At 35.3% G+C, this 16,562-nt stretch overlaps 1 long non-coding RNA gene across 1 annotated transcript in view; it reads right to left on the bottom strand.

Annotated features, from left to right (window-relative positions):
• The window catches only part of LOC135269658 (uncharacterized), a 36,826-nt gene extending 27,887 nt beyond the window's left edge, over positions 1–8,939 (bottom strand). The window contains exons 1-2 of the long non-coding RNA XR_010337897.1: positions 8,829–8,939; positions 7,969–8,056 (exon numbers count right to left, since the gene is read on the bottom strand). This is a non-coding gene — a long non-coding RNA (uncharacterized LOC135269658). The remainder of the gene's footprint in view (positions 1–7,968; positions 8,057–8,828) is intronic.
• Positions 8,940–16,562: the final 7,623 nt, after the last annotated feature.

The raw sequence follows: 16,562 nt of genomic DNA, 5'->3' as shown, positions 1-16,562 counted from the left end.
GCCAGAGGGAGAATATATGGAAGTACTGGTAACTTAATTTTTTCTCCCATGCAAGTACTAACTAGACCGGACCCTGCTTAGCTTCTGAGATCAAATGAGATCAGGTGCGTTCAGGGTGGTATGACCATAGACTTGATTTTTTCTTTCTAATTATTTTTTAGTCCTAAGCACATGTATTACACACTAATTTCTGAGTCCCTTTCTAATGTCATCTAACCAGGTTTCTTAAAGCACCACACATAGTCCTATACATGCAATTATTTGTTGACTATATAGTATAAGTAAAATTGCTTCCAGCCAAAAATATATCCTCATTTCAGGTAGCAATTTCCTTGTTAGAATGAGGTATGCATTTCCTTTCCAAGCATTATCATACAAAAATATAAATACATTTAGAGAAATAACATTAAACAACTATCAATCTTTTACATTCAACATATCTATTTCTGTCCAGGCATCAGACAATGCCTGGAATTTCCCAAAAGTGGAAGGGCTGATGGCATTGTACCATCGTAGGTACAATGTATGCCATGGGGTACAGCTGAGAACAGTGTGCTTGGGTGGAAGCAAAAGCATTAAGTCACAAGAATGCTAGTTGAGTGGTAAGACACATGAAGAGTAAGCAAGAGTCTCCCAAAATTCCATTTCACAGTACTGCCTGTAGTCAGCCTTATCTATTCATGAAATAATTAAGGTATGAACAATATATAATTAAATAAATTGGACAAAAACTGAGTTTCTGTTATTATACAAAGGCTTAACTAATAATGTGAGTCTTAAGATTTCATACTAGGAAACATAACAGATATTCTTACACCTCTCTTAGACAGTTTCTATCTCAGTGCCTGTATTAGTACATGAAAATAATGTGCTTCCCCTTCACAGTCATGAAAATCATATTGAAAATGATGTATACCAAACAAAAAGATACTGTGTCTTTGAAGAATCAGGCCATAAATAAGACTTCTTTTGGCATTCACTAGAAAAATCTTACATTCATGAAGACCTTTTCTCAAGGCCATCGTTTAACACAAATTTGGAAATACATTAGAGGAAATAATTTGTTAACCAGCTGTCTTTCTTAAACAGCCCATTAAACAAATTAATCCATACCAAAGGGGCTACCATACAAGGTCATAAATGAAACAAGTCTTACATGTTTGTCACTAGGGCAGAAATGAGATAAAATTCTGGGAACAAACTAATGAGATAAAATTCTGGGAACAAACTATCCCGTTTAAACTCTCACAAACACTTTCTAATTAAAATTTGGAATAGAATAGATATCAGTGGTACTCAGTCATTTCTTTACATCAATTATATTTAGTATAGGACAAATCATGAAAGATTTCATAATGTTCATATGGAATGCACTGAGATCAGGCAGCTTGGAGAGGTTGGCTTTATAGACAATACTATATGATTCCACTTACATGAGGTACCTAGAGGAGTCAATTTATAGAAACAGAAAACAGAAATGGTCGTTTCCAGAGTCTGGGAGGAAACGGGAAAGGGGAGTTGTTTAATAGATATGGAGTTTCAGTTTTGCGAGATGAAAGGAGTTCTGGAGATTGGCTGCACAGCAATGTGAATATACTTAAGACTACTGAATGATACGTTTAAAAATGGTTAAGATGGCAACTGTTTCATTACGTGTATTTTATCACAATTAAATTTCTTTTAAAAGAGAGAAAAAAGTACCTCAGTTGTTTCCTGTACTATTCAGATAGAATTCTGGAGGAAAGACTGCCTAGGTCCTAGTTACATTAAACCCTTCAAGATCTGGCTCCTTACCTCTCCGTCTGCTGACATCTCCCATCAGCACCCACACTCTGTACTCCAAGCTGTACCAGAAAGTTCCTAGATGGCAGTTTTTTCTCAAACTCTGACTCCCAGAACATTTTCTACCTTTTTCCCCTGGAGATGATGGGGATATACCCTGAAGCTAAGGAAGATAAAACAGCAGGGTGCTTCACCATTCTCTTCCAAAATCATGTACTTAATTTTTTCATTTTATTTTAAACCACTCCCTCTCTCTCTACAAAACAAAACAAAACAAAACAAAACAAAACTGTATAAGCTTCAGACTCCACTAAACTTGAATCCACCTCTGCCAAGGTATCCTATATACAGGTAGGATATCGCTTCCTCCAGGACATGAGCATCCTGTCTGTGACCCCCTTTCAGTGATGTGTGGTATTGTCACATTGTTTACATATTGTCACAGACATTGGATTGTACTTATCAGCCTTCCAAACCAAGCTGTGTGTTTTCTAAGGAAAGGGATTTTATTTGTCTCTCTACTTCAGTTCCTAAAACGTAGTACAGGATAAGTATTCATGAATTGATTTAAGTCAATTCACGAATTGACTTAAGAAAGTTAGCAGAGGGCTGGTTGCAGTAGCTCACCCCTGTAATCCCAGAACTTTGAGAGGCCAAGGTGAGCCGATCATGAGGTCAAGAGATCGAGACTATACTGGCCAGCATGGTGAAACCCCGTCTCTACTAAAAATACAAAAATTAGCCAGGCCTGTTGGCACACACCTGTAGTCTCAGCTACTTTGGAGGCTGAGGCAGGAGATCACTTGAACCTAGGAGGCGGAGGCTGCAATGGGCTGAGATCGCTCCAGCCTGGTGATGGAGTGAGACTCCATCTCAAAAAAAAAAGGAAAGTGAGCGGAAGAGTCAGGACTAAAATCAAGTCTTTAAGCTACGGGTATGCAAAGGCAGACAGAGTGGTATGATGTGCATTGGAGACTCAGAAGGGGGAGGGTAGGAGGAGGGCAAGGGATAAAAACATTACATATTGATTACCATGTACACTGCTCAGGTGACAGGTACACTAAAATCTCAGACTTCACCACTATACAATTCATCCATGTAACCAAAAATCACTTGTTCCCCAAAAGCTATCAAAATTTTTAAACTATTTTTAAATAAATAATACAGCGATAATAAAATCAAGCCTTAGTATTTCCCCTCCCCTAACTCATCTTTTCTTGTTTGCCTAGTTAGGGGCACACAAGCTTGCGTCTTAGAAATTTAGGGATTTGTTTGCTGTGCAAAGTAAATGTTAAACAGGTTTAACTTGACAGCTCAAGTTTTCTGAAACTAATCTTTATGTCGAGACACTAAAGGCAACCTAATAAAAACAGGGATTTAGATATTAATAAACTATATACAAACTTGACGTCCTACTTGAAGAAAAAGTAAAAGTTGGGCTTAGGATTTCCGTCCACACACTGTGCAAACAATTCCTAAAATACAAATCATGCCTGTAAAGTGAAATAAGGAAAAGTTCCTCATATTGAAAAGCTATCCTCAGAATGCACTTTAGATCCTCAAAAACTTAAGGAGAAATTCATGTGTAGGTATTTCTGTGTGCTTACACAGGATTAATATTTTTGAATCATTAACAATTCAAATTAGTAAGAATAAAAATAAGCAGTATTTAATGTGTACTTAGTGTGCAGACATTTTCCTGTTTTTCCATGCATTATTTATTTTAGCCTCTTGATGTCCGTATGAGGTAGGTATTATTATTATTATTATTATTATTATTCCCATTTCACAAGCTTTGAGAGAATAAGTCAAGTGTCCTAGGTCACCCAGCCAGAAGGGTACAAAGCCAGGACTGGCACTCACGACCTCGTCTCCAAGCCAAACCATTTCACCATTAAGCTGCATTCTCTCTCTTTTTTTGAAGTCACCTTTTCCAAAGGCCACCTTCAGTCCAAGACAAAGCAGTGAGACCTGCTGGTGCATCAGGGCATTCCCTGAGCTCACAAAGGGGTAATGAGAATATTCAAAAAAATCATCCTACTAATGATGAGTAAGAAAACAGGGAGATATAAATTTTTATGTACTTAAAAAATGAATCATGCAGACATTGCCTGTGTTGTAAGCAACTATTTCAAGCTAGATGAAAATTGTGTACATATTATAGTTAAGTTGATCTCTGAGTTTAATTTATGGATATATTTTATTTAGAATCACAATTGTTTTTATAATACAACGATAACAAAACTGTCACTCTGAATAAACAGGAATATATGTTTATGTTGTACAGTAACTTGTTCCAAGGAGTTATTAAAACTGTAAACAAGATTTTACAGAAGACAGAGGCAAGAGGAAAGCATGCTACTATCTTATCCTGCAGTGCAGATGAAGATATCAAAATGGGGTATTGCCTGCCAGGTGTATTGTAAACTGTGATTGGAAAAGGAGACTAAATAAGGAATGAAGATATCACGCCAATGCTTTAAAATAAAGTGTTTCTGTTTTCAATATTTTTAAGATCATCAGAGAGAAAAGATTGAATTAAGATCAATGGTCAGTTTTTACATGCTTCTTCAAATTTCCCAAACTGTGTGCTTGCCTTTTCTATTTGCTATCTCAGAGAGCTTTGAGTTAGAACTACTTTCCTTTCTAAATTTAAAGCAGTAATAAAATGTGAAACTGCAGAAATGAAAACTGCAGAAATATATATAGTTAAGTTTTCATATTTTCAATAATGTGCTACTGGAATTACATTATATATATATACATATATAACGTAGTACGTTATTGAAAACATGAAAGCCAAGCTAGATAATTACTGGTTCAACATATTTCTTTTGCACATGTACTGAGAAGAAAATCAAATTCAAAAGGAGTTTCTGGTGAAAGATGATGGACTTCACACATTTGTTTATCCTCTTTTTCTCTCTAGATTTTACCAAAAGTAAAGCAATAAAGAAAACACAGAATCACAAAAACGAAAGAACTGGAGATGGACTACCAGCAAGTAAGAGTTTTAAATGAAGTTACAGGAGGCAAAAGTAGAATGAGATGGGATAACTAGTGAAGTTATTCAGAAAAAAGTCACAGCCCAGAATGTGTTCATTTTCAACTCTTGAAAGTCAACTACATACACATCAGAAGGCTGTTAATTATGGGTGTAGAACAGAATGCAAATGCTTTTAAACTTGACATGTATACGTGAAAGTATAAGTGATGTAAATTGGGAGATGAAAACTAGGAAGATAGCTTAAAACAAAAGTTTAAATTAGTTTAAATCACTAGTGTCCTTTCATGGACCGGGAAGCCTAGAAGTCTATAATCAGTAGACAACACAAATAACCAAGAAGTCATAAAGTACTGTGAGAACAGTGCTGTAACGAAGCTAGAGGGTGAAGGTGGGGGTAGCAATGGTGTGGAGGATATAACACTGCTAAGTCTCCATCTATTTTATCAGAAAGTCAATAAATTACACCTAAGTGCAAAATTAAGAAATAGTAGCATAGTATGCATAGCATGTAGATTTATGAAGTTTAGGTATGAAAGAAGTTTAAAACAGAAACACTTAGAGGGGAAAAAAAAACTGTTGTCTCTGGGAAACAGAATTACATGTAGAAGATGGGGCGAGGAGCTAATGTTATAAATTTCTCCATATTTTATTTTTTTAAAGGGCATGTATTATGTTTGCAAGAATTCTAAGTGCATATTAGAAAAAATAAAAGCCTTCGAACATCTCTATAGGTTCAGCATATCAATTTATGTTTGATAAGCAAGGTGGGGAAGTAAGACAAATGCCTGAAAAACTCAGAACCTGCATAAAAAGAATGTAGAAGTTCCTGTTTAGGACTGTGTTATGACATGGTGATGTGTGTTTGTATTCCAGCCAATAAATCCTGGCAGTTGGTCAACTGTTATCCTGTTAAAAGGTCTGGAGTGGAAGAATGGATTGTGTTTTTCATAAAAAGCTTGCTGACAAGACCAGAGAGAGTCTCCACTGGCAATTCTATTTCACAGTCCTTTCCCTTCTTTGGGCAACACAGATGATGGCAATGGGCAACCACATGGCCTCTGCAATCTTTTCCTTCACACCTCTGAGTACAAATCTCTACAGTACAGAAATTCTCTGGATAGTTCTGTTCTTCTGTGATTGGTAATATTCCTTGGACATATTTGAGAACTATAGCAGCATAAATAGCTTGATTTTCCAGAACATGGCAGCTTCAAGATATAACATCTACTAATTTAAGATAAAACAGTTCATAGATCCAAAAAGGCAGAAAAGCTCCAGTGATTCATAGAGTTAATTGGTCAATTACTGCCAATTTGAATTAATCAGGAACATGCATGCACACACACACACATACACACACAACAAAACAAATCTCTGCATAGTTCAGTTTTGTTCCAAAAGGAAACAATAATCCCTAAAGCGACAGAAATGTCACTAGCCTGTCAAATCCTGGGTAGCACTCTGGGCCTCAGAGAGTTAAATTCACCCCACATTAGGAAGACATTAATTATTACTACAGAACAGAATGTAATAATATTACATTATTAATATACTGAATAATATTAAAAATTGATATACTGAACCTATAGAGAATGTCATATAATTATTATTGCATAACATTCTGTTTATTAGGTAAAAATGTAAATGATATAATTTAGAACATGCAGTTCTCCTAAGTGTGGCTCTAACATTCCCAAGGCACCAGCCCATAAGAAGGCTGCAGCTTGCCTACAAGTGACACATCTAAGTGATTCCCAAGTGATTGAGTTAACAAATTCTTATAACTATTGACTCTAGGTTAGTTTATGGGCAAATATAGCCACATAAAGGCAGCCCAGCATTGGAGGTGTGTAGGACTACACCACTTCAATTCCAAATCCATCCTTCTATAAAATAATTGAGGATAACTCTCCCTCACTCTGCTCATGTTCCTCTAGTAAGCATCATCTCTGAAGATGTGATTGGTCCAGAAAGCCTGCACACTCTTCTGTGGCTGAGAGCCGGTAGATAGGCTGTATCTTCTTCCAGATAAGCCTGGCCTGCCAGCTTTCTATGGACTTTTTATTGCCAGCCTCAGTTTTTGCTAATACTAAGCTATTAAAAGCTATTAGAAAATTAATAATAACACATATCTGTCTATTAATTTAGAATTCATTTCACTTGGTGTTCATGCCAAATCTCAGGCACAGCTCTCATAGACATGGCACACAAGCTTCACCATATTTACAGAGACTCCCATCTCCACATCTAGATTTTAATTCTGCCTTCCTGCTTGCCACTAGAGATGAGCTCTCCATGCTCCCAGCTAAAGCCAATCAATTCTTCCATATGTGCTGTACACACATCTACTCCCCCTTGCTCAAGAATATCATTTCAGGGATGGATATCCCATTCTTCATGATGCGATTGTTATGTATGCCTCTATCAAAATATCTAATGTACCCCATAAATATATACACTTACAATGTACCCACAAATTTAAAACTTTTAAAAAACTTTTTTTTTTTAATTTAAAGAACATTATTTCAGCAAGTTCCACCTCTCTCTCCTGTAGCATCTATTTTTCTCTCTCTATCCATTAAGATACATATGTGCTACTATTTTTCCCATTCTAAAAAAAAACCTTAAAACCTTGTTCTTGGTCCCACTTCTTTCTTTAGCAACCATTCTTATTTCTCTTATCATTTATATCAAGTGTTCTCAGAAAGAGCTGCCTAAAGCTACTCCAATTGTTTCAAATTCCTCTCTTTTCATTCTCCCCTAAATCCTCATCAATTAGGTTGCAATCATCATGCTTCCAAAAATGTGGAGAACACCAATGAGCTCCCCCTGGCTGATGCAACGGTCAATTCTCAGTTCTCATCTTACTGGAAAATATCAGCAAAATTTGTCACAGTCCTTCAATCTCTCCTCCTTGATGCCTTTTCTTCAGTTGAATTCCAGGTGCCCTGGTCTCCTGACTTTCTTTCTACCTCACCAGATGGCCTTTGCGAGTCTCCTTTTTACTGTTTTTTTCTTCCTCTCCCAGACCTCCCAACACTGGAGTGCCCCATGGTTCAAACGTCCTTCCACTTCTTTAATTCTGTTCAATCCCTGGTGATTTCACAATGTCTTTGATTTAAATACTATCCACATGGTCAACCACCCTCAAATTGATATGATACAAACAGGCCTCTCACCTTGCCTTCTCCTGTATCACAGTCCATATTTCCTTCCTCATTGCAGTTAGGTGGCACCACATGAATACCTTTGGCTTTGATCAATGGGCTATGAGAGAAAGTGATCGGTGTCACTTCTGGACTGATACATTAGAAACCAATGTGTGACTCACCAGTTCTTTTATCTCCCTGCTGTGTAACCTGCAAGCCATATGTTTCAGACACAGTTACAATATGGTGATGTTTCCATCAGCTCTGATGCCTGAATACATGCATAAAGCAGAGCTTCTAATGCTCATGTTTGATATGTATCCTCAGTGAGAAGAAATCCTGTGCTATGTTAAGCCACTCACAATTTGGGACTTTTAACTATAACATCATTTTAGTTTGCCTAACAGATGTCTCAACCTTCACATGACCAACACTGAGTTTCTGATGTTCCTCCTCAAAACTTACTCCACCTGCAGTTTCCCTATAGGAGTTAACATCAGCTCCCCCATTCTAGTTGCTCAGGTCAAAATATTTGAGCCCCTCTGACTCTTCAATTCCTCTCACATCCCTCCAGTCTATCAAGGGATGCTGTTGGCTCTCCCTTGCAAAAATATCTACAATTCAAGAACTTCACCTGACCCCCAACCCTAGTATCCTGGTCTGTTCACCAACATCATCTCTCTCAGATCACTCCAGTAGCCTCATAACTGGTCTTCTTTCTTCCCTTTTGCTCTATAATAAACTCTCAAGATAGTAGTCAGAGTCATCCTTTTAAAACCCTCCTCCTCAAACCCTTCCAAGTCTTCACACCTCCCCCTGAAATAAATGCAAATTTCTTATCATGGCTTTTAAAACTTTACATGATTAGTCTGTACCTGAGTTCTCATTACCTCTCTGATTTCCATGGCTTTCCCCTTGACTCCATCCTAGACATGCTGGCCTCCGCATTACTCTGCTGACACCAATTAATCCCTAGGGCTTTTGCCCTGGTGATTCCCTCAGCCTGGAGTGCTCTTCGCTGGTGGCTGGTCCTTTACATTTCTTTAATTTTTTCTCAGATGCCACTTACTCAGTGGAGCCCTCCCTGACAATTTTATTTTAAGCTGCAGTAAGCCTTCTCTTCCCACCAGAAACTTTATTCCTTAACCCTGCTGTTTTCCCCCACATCACTTATTTATTGTGATGTTCATTTATGTTTATTAATGTCTCCTTACACATTTGTATCCCTTCTGTTATAAAACATAACTGCCTAGAACAGTGTATGTCCCATAAAATAGCTAAATAAATATTTACTGGATTTATTAAGGTGGGTGAGGCAGACATTTTTTATTTCACAGATAAAAATGCAGACTCAGAGAGACAATGGGGAGACTTGTCCAAGGTTGTTCAGTTAATAAGTGTTTAAAAAAATAAATAAAAGCAGAATTTCCCAAATATTATAGTTTTGTTTAAATCGTATTGTTTCATCTTGATACTAGATAAGATCCTACCTAATGCTAGATAAGAGCCTACCTGATCTGTATGCTTTTACTCTAGATTAATATGCTTGAATAACATGTTCTGGAAGTTCCATTTTACTGTCTTTAACAATTAAATGTATCAAAGAAGATCTTGATGTAGGTAGAAAAGAGTTTCAGACAAATACGAGTAGTGCTATGCCTCACATACATTTGCATATTTATTGTTTGTGCCATAATATAAATTGCTTATTTTTGAGAAAGCTACAATTGTCTCATGATTTAACTTTCTATTCATCAAAATTTCCACAGGGATGGAAATAATAAACAACTTGGTATTACTCATTTTCGATCTGTGCTCATAAACCATATGTGAGGATCATGCATCTGTTAAGATTCTGCTTTTATGATGCCTTTTTTCTCATATCCAAGATTAAAGTAAAAAGCAAATGAAGATTTTAAATATGTTGGCCATATGCAAAAATGTATTTCAAATTGCTCATTAAAATTTTTCTCCACTCATATGAAAAAAAAACTTGATTTAATTTATTTTACACAATTATTGCAAGACGAAATGAAAAATAAGAAAAAACAAAATATTTTCTTTTGTCACAATTAAGCCAATGATAGCAAACAGTAAAAAATGATAACATAAGAAAATCAAATACCTGGGGTCTAAGATGATAGAAACAGCAAAAGAGTGTTGGCTTTGCTGGCAAGACATCAGCATTGCCCTCTGAAACTGCAGTAAAAACGACTTAAATATAAACAAGTACCAAAATCTAAGAAACACTAATCTAGGAAGCTGATTTCTATATTCTTGCATTTGCATTTCTAATAATGACATGAATTTGATCCGTGAGACTCTGAATTTGGGGAACAAGGAGGCAAATAATTGTCTTCCAGAGGTTCCAAAGCTGGCATTCTGTAACGTCCATGTTTATAACAACTCTGTGTCTGTACTCTTACACTTTTTTGTCTTGGCACGAATTTGAGTCACATTTATGAAATTCTGTCTTTGAGCCAGACTCTGCATGACACATTGTGGGCGAATACCAAAACATCTTTGCCTCAAAAACTCAAACTTTTGTGAAAACAGATATAGAAAAAATTAGCTGCAAAGTAAAGCAATGTGAGGTTCAAGGGGCATTCAGAGCACAAAAGAAGAGTGGATCATTTCTGACTTGAGAACCAGGTAAGTCCCTAGTAATGAAGAGACATTTGAGCTAAAACAATTGTTTAATTCCAATCATTGCCATTTCATCAAATGAAGCCTAATTTTCTATATGAATATGATTAATACAAGTTTTCCCTTAGAGCCATGGGACTTTTGCCTCACACAAATGAAAACAGATTTAGAGACAAAGAAATGTGAATATCTTGACAAAGTTGTTTTTTTTTTTAAATCAAGTATATAATTACTGGCTCACACAAAAGTGGGAATAAGATGGTTTCTTAGTTGTGTGGAAGTGTAAAACTCTCAGTCATGCTACAGTCAGGGAAATGTTGACTCAGGTTATTGCATAGAAGCTGTTATAGTTTTTCACTTTGCTAAGTTATGTAAAATTTGTTTTCAACTCAAATCCATTTTGGATATTTTTTAAATAGGAAACAGATCTTTAAGAATTTGTGAATTGTACTAAAGAGTTCATGTTTTTTCTAAAGGCAAAAAGTGACATTAAGTCTTAAGCAGAAAAGTAAATTTGGTTTTCAGAAAAGTCAACCAACTGGCAAAGTGAAGGGCAGGTTGAAAAGTAGAAATGCAACCAGTCAGAATATAATTCCAGAAATCCAGGAGAAAAATGTTATGCATATGAATGCAATGACAGAGAAGAGAAAGAAGAGGAGACGGATTTAGAGGTTTTTAAGGTATAGAATTGGCAAGATCTAGTCATGGACCCAAAATAGAGAGTGACAGAGAAGGAAAACCACATTTTTCTGATTTGGGTAATAAAATTTATGGAGTTTCCAATAACAGAAAATACTGGGGAAAAAAAGATAATTGGGTCTGAGGAAAAGGAGGGAAACATTTAAGTTAAGTCATTGTGTATCAAACCAAGTGAAAATACCTTGTATCAGATATGAAATTATTAGGTATAATACATCTAAAGAAATCCTAGCTCAAATGTATAGGGAAGAGGTTGAAGTTCTTAGAATGAAAATCTTAATTCGCAATGTAAACTTTGAGCAAATACATTAATAGAGATTGTGAATTTTCTGCAAGTGGTAATAAAGAAAGATAAAATCAATTAAAAAAAAACAACATCCGTCATTAAACACTAGGGGGGGAAGCATAGAATGCACAGAAATTATAAGTTAAAACAGAAAGTAAAAATCCTGGTCTAGATTAGCATATGGATTATGCAGAATAAAACAGAGGATTCTACAGGAAATAAACTGTGAAATCTCAAAATTAACAGAATGACACCTCTTATGAATAAAGAAGCAAGAATTTTCAACAAACATTAGCCAGTTGAATCCAGCAAAATGTAATAAAGATATTACACTATGACCAAGTGGGATTTATCTCAGGGATGCAATACTGTCTCAAAACTTTAAAATCAATTGATGTAACTAACCACAGTAACAGAATAAAGAAGAAAATCATATTATTATCTCAAAAGATGAAGAAAATACACTTAACAAAAATTAAACACTATTCCCAAACTCTCAGAAAACTAGAAATAGAAGGGAATGTTCTCAATTTAATAAGAGGCCTCTAAGGAAAACCCACAGCTGACTTTGTAGTTAATAGTGAAATACTGAAAACTTCTCCTTGGGATCAAGAATAAGAGAAATGCATTCACTCACACTACTCCTATTAGTATAGTATTGAAAGTACCATAAGGCAAGAAAAATAAATAAAATACACACAGATTGTAAAGAGAGGAATAGAACTGTTGCTGTTTGCCAATGTTGTACTTGTGTATGTAGAATACTCTAAGAAATCAACACAACAACTCTAGAGGTAAAAAGAAAATTTATCAAGTTCTCTTAATTGAAGGTCAATTAACAAAAATAAATTGTATTTCTATATATTCAAAGCAAATAATTGGAAAATTAAAAATTTTAAATTATTGTGTATAACATCATCAAAACCATAAAACATTTAGAAACAAATTTAACAAAAGATGCACTGGACCTTTCCAACTGTAAAACACTGCTGAAAAAAATTAAAGATCAAATTAAATGGGGAGATGTATAATGTATCTTGGTTTGAAGACTCCATGTTATTAAGATGTCCATTCTCCATAAACTGATGTACAAATTCAACACAATTGCAATTAAGAATTCCATAGACCTTTTTTTTATAAACTGACAAGCTGATTCCCTCTCTCTCTCTCTCACACACACACACACACACATCTTAGATTACATATATATTTGTTCAAGACATCCATATATTTGTATATACATATACAAAGAATATAAACGGTTGAAACCATTTTGAAAAAGAACAAGTTGAAGTACTTATGTAACCAAATTTCAGGACTTAAACTACATTACTTGAGATAGTGAAGCAAGAAGATATGTATAAATTAATGGAACAGTAAAGAGTGCCCAGAAAGAGACTCACACATAGATGTGCAATTATTTTTTAAATAAAGTCACCAAGGTAGCTCAATGGGAAAGAAAATTCCTTTTAAAAAATGCTGCTAAATTAACTTCATATTCCCATGGAAAAATATGAACCTCAGTGCTTATCTTACACCACAAATAATAATTACCTTGACATAGACCATAAACTAAAACACAAAATCCAAAACTAAAAAAATTTCTAGAAGAAAATATATAAGAAAATATTCAGGACTTTGGGGTAGACAAAGACTTTTTATCAAGAATACAAAAGGCATACACCATAAATGAAAATTGGTAAGTTGAACAAAATTTAAAACATTGGATCTCTGAAAGACATTATTAAGAAAACGAAATGGCAAGCCACAGACTAGAAGAAAATAGTCATAATACTTTTATCAGAAAAGATACATGTGTCAAGATTTTATTTAGAACTTTAAAGTTTTAATTAGAAGATAAACAACCCACTTTTTAAAAAAGGACTAGTCCTAAGCAGATATTTCACACACAAAAAAAGTTTATGAATCAACAATAAGGATATAAAAAGATGTTCATCATTAATCATAAGGAAAATTACATTAGTCCATTCTCACACTCCTATGAAGATATTACCTGAGATTGGGTAATTTATAAAGGAAAGAGTTTTAACTGACTCACAGTTCTGCATGGCTGGGAGGCCTCAGGAAAACTGCAATCATGGCTAAAGGTGAAGGAGAAGCAAGTACCTTCTTCACAAGGTGGCAAGGGAGAGAGCAAGCCTGAAGGAGAAAGTGCCACTTTTTCAACCATAGGATCTCATGAGAACTCACTCACTATCATGACAACAGCATGGGGGAAACCATGCCCTGATCCAGTCACCTCCTACCAAGCCCCTCCCTCAGTAAGTGGTGATTACAATTAGAGATAAGATTTGTGTGGGAACACAGAGCCAACCCATATCAAAAATGCAAATTAAAACCACAATAAGATACCACTACACAGCCACTGGAATGGCCAAAATGCAAAGACTTAGAATGCCAAATGCTGGCAAGCGAGTGGAGCAACTGAAACTTTTGTGCACCGTTGCTGAAAGTATAAAATGGTACAAATACCTGGAAAACAGTTTTTTATTTTCTTTGTTTGTTGTTGTTGTTGTTTGTTTGTTTGAGACAGGATCTTGCTCGGTTGCCCAGGCTGGAATGCAATGGTATGATCATAACTCACTGCACACTTGACCTCCCTGGCTCAAACAATCCTCCCACCTCAGCCTCCTGAGTAGCAGGGACTACAGATGCATGCCCAGCTAATTTTTTTTTCTTTTTTTTTAGTAGAGACAAGGTCTCCATATGTTGCTCAGGCTGGTCTAAAACTCCTGAGCTGAAGTGATCCTCCTGCCTTGGCCTCCCAAATTGCTGGGATTACAGGCATCAGCCACTGCACCCACTCAGTTTTCTTCACTTTCATATGAAGTTAAACATCTATTCATCATATAACCTAACAATTCCTTCCCTGTTTTACACAAGGAAAATGAAAACATATATCTGCAAAATGGCTTGTACATGGGGGTTCATAGGAATTAGATTCATAACAACCCCAAACTGGAAATAACCCACATTATTTCAATAAGTTATATCAATGATAAGTGAAATAAATGAATGGATAAACAAATGATGGCATACAACAGAATACTTCTGAGAGATTTTCATGTTCCATGGACACTTCTGTAAATTCAATCTCATTTAATAAGCATAATTCCTGCTAGAGTGGGAGCTATAAAATATGCTGCCCCTTAAATTATGTTGAAGAAATTTCCATGTTGATGATTCATAACTACTTGACATGTTCCATACTCAATTATATTGAACCCCAAAGTTATGTTCTCATGTGCTAGTCTTTCTAAATTATTTGCTAAACAAATTAAGAAATGAGATAGTATGGCATGTATGACAGCATCTCATGTCATTATAGATATTTTAAGTATTTCAAATAGCCCTTGATCCTCATTACAACTGGGAACACTATGGAGACTTCTAGATTTATGCATTCTTTTTACTTATGTAACACAATTTGTCTTCATGTCCTCCTCTTCACTGCTTCACAAACCAACCTGACATGTTTAAAAACTTTAGATTCCAATGTACATTTAGGGAATATTTCATAAGGAGACACAGAATTGCACAGCACTTCACTCAAATGTTACTCATTAAACATATCTCTTTTCCTATGTTCTTTGGACTTTCAGTGGCTAGTTCCACTCTCAGAATCAAGCCCCCTCCCTCCTCCCCCAATCACCTATCCTCCCTCTCTCTCCACTCATTTCTCCCACCAGCCACTCCGTCTCTCTGCTGGCCTCTTTTTATTCATTCCTTTCTCTATCTCTCAGCATCTCTCATGCAGAACAATTTAACTCTCATTCCCTTCAACTTTGAGCTCAAACAACTGGCCCTCTGCTTAATACTGTCTTAAGCATTATCAGAAAATGAAGATTTCATTTCAAAGTTCTCAAATTACCAGAACTAATTCTTTTTGTGGATAAAAGGCATTATAAGTAACATCTCTATTGTTTGACTCTTATTTTAGAAGAGTTTCCTAGTGCATAACCAATGCTCTAAAAATAGTTATAAAAGTTTTCTATGAAATGCATGAAAAAAATATAAGATTGTCTTAATGAAAAAAACGTTATATTTTTAAGGTTTAACAAAAAGAAAGATATGCTAAGCAACGATATAACAATGTGTGAAAGAGAAAAATATCATTTTGTGGAATAACTACTAGCTACAACCATAGCTAATATAATATTTTCTAAAGTGATATTGTAACTTTAAAAAGCTCAAAGATTTCAAATTAGCCAAAAATGTGTCAGTTGAGTTATTCATTTATAGTAAGCTTTCAGGTCTTGGGACATCACCTATGAACCAAAAATGCTGAATCAAAAGCCTAACAAGTGCCCCACCCTTTTTTTATCTTCTTTTTCCACAATAAGCATCTTTAGTCACTAATTCCCTAACTCTAGAGGGACGGAACTGACCCAAATGCATTAAAAAAGTGGAATTTTCTTCCCAATGGATATTTGAAGAAAGACCCCTGCCAGCACCTAAAATTGTCAATCTTCCTAAAATTTGAAAAAATATTAAAAACATACATTTGAATAAAATTATTATACTCACACAGGAATATAGTTTCCTCTATATAGAAAAAATGGAGAAAACCATAAATATCTTATCAGAATGTAATTGTTTGGTGAGCCATGATTTCAACTGCTTAGCGAAAATGAGAGAAGAAAGTAATGTTCAATTATTATTTGACACTAACATCATATACAAAACCAAAATAAGCTTAAGATAATAATATCTGTAAGTATAATGCTATATGAATACTAGGAAATATTTAATGTGTGTTTGTGTGTGAGAGAGAGAGAGAGAAAGAGAAAGAAACAGAGAGAGAGAGGAGATTGCTTACTATTTGGTATAACCTGCAAAAAAAAAAAAAAAAATCCTTTGGTTGTAGGGCAAACTTAGAGTAGACAGATAAGAATCATTGCACTTCACTTCCTCCTGGATCCATCTGTCAACTTTGGCTTAGAGGCAGATAATTGTTTTCACTTAATTTGTT

Source organism: Aotus nancymaae, unplaced genomic scaffold (genome assembly GCF_030222135.1).
Source record: "Aotus nancymaae isolate 86718 unplaced genomic scaffold, 86718_ANA_hifiasm-v0.15.2.pri h1tg000002l, whole genome shotgun sequence".
Lineage (NCBI taxonomy): Eukaryota > Metazoa > Chordata > Mammalia > Primates > Aotidae > Aotus > Aotus nancymaae.
Note: the sequence above shows the minus strand (reverse complement) of the source record. Positions and strands in the feature narration are given on the sequence as shown.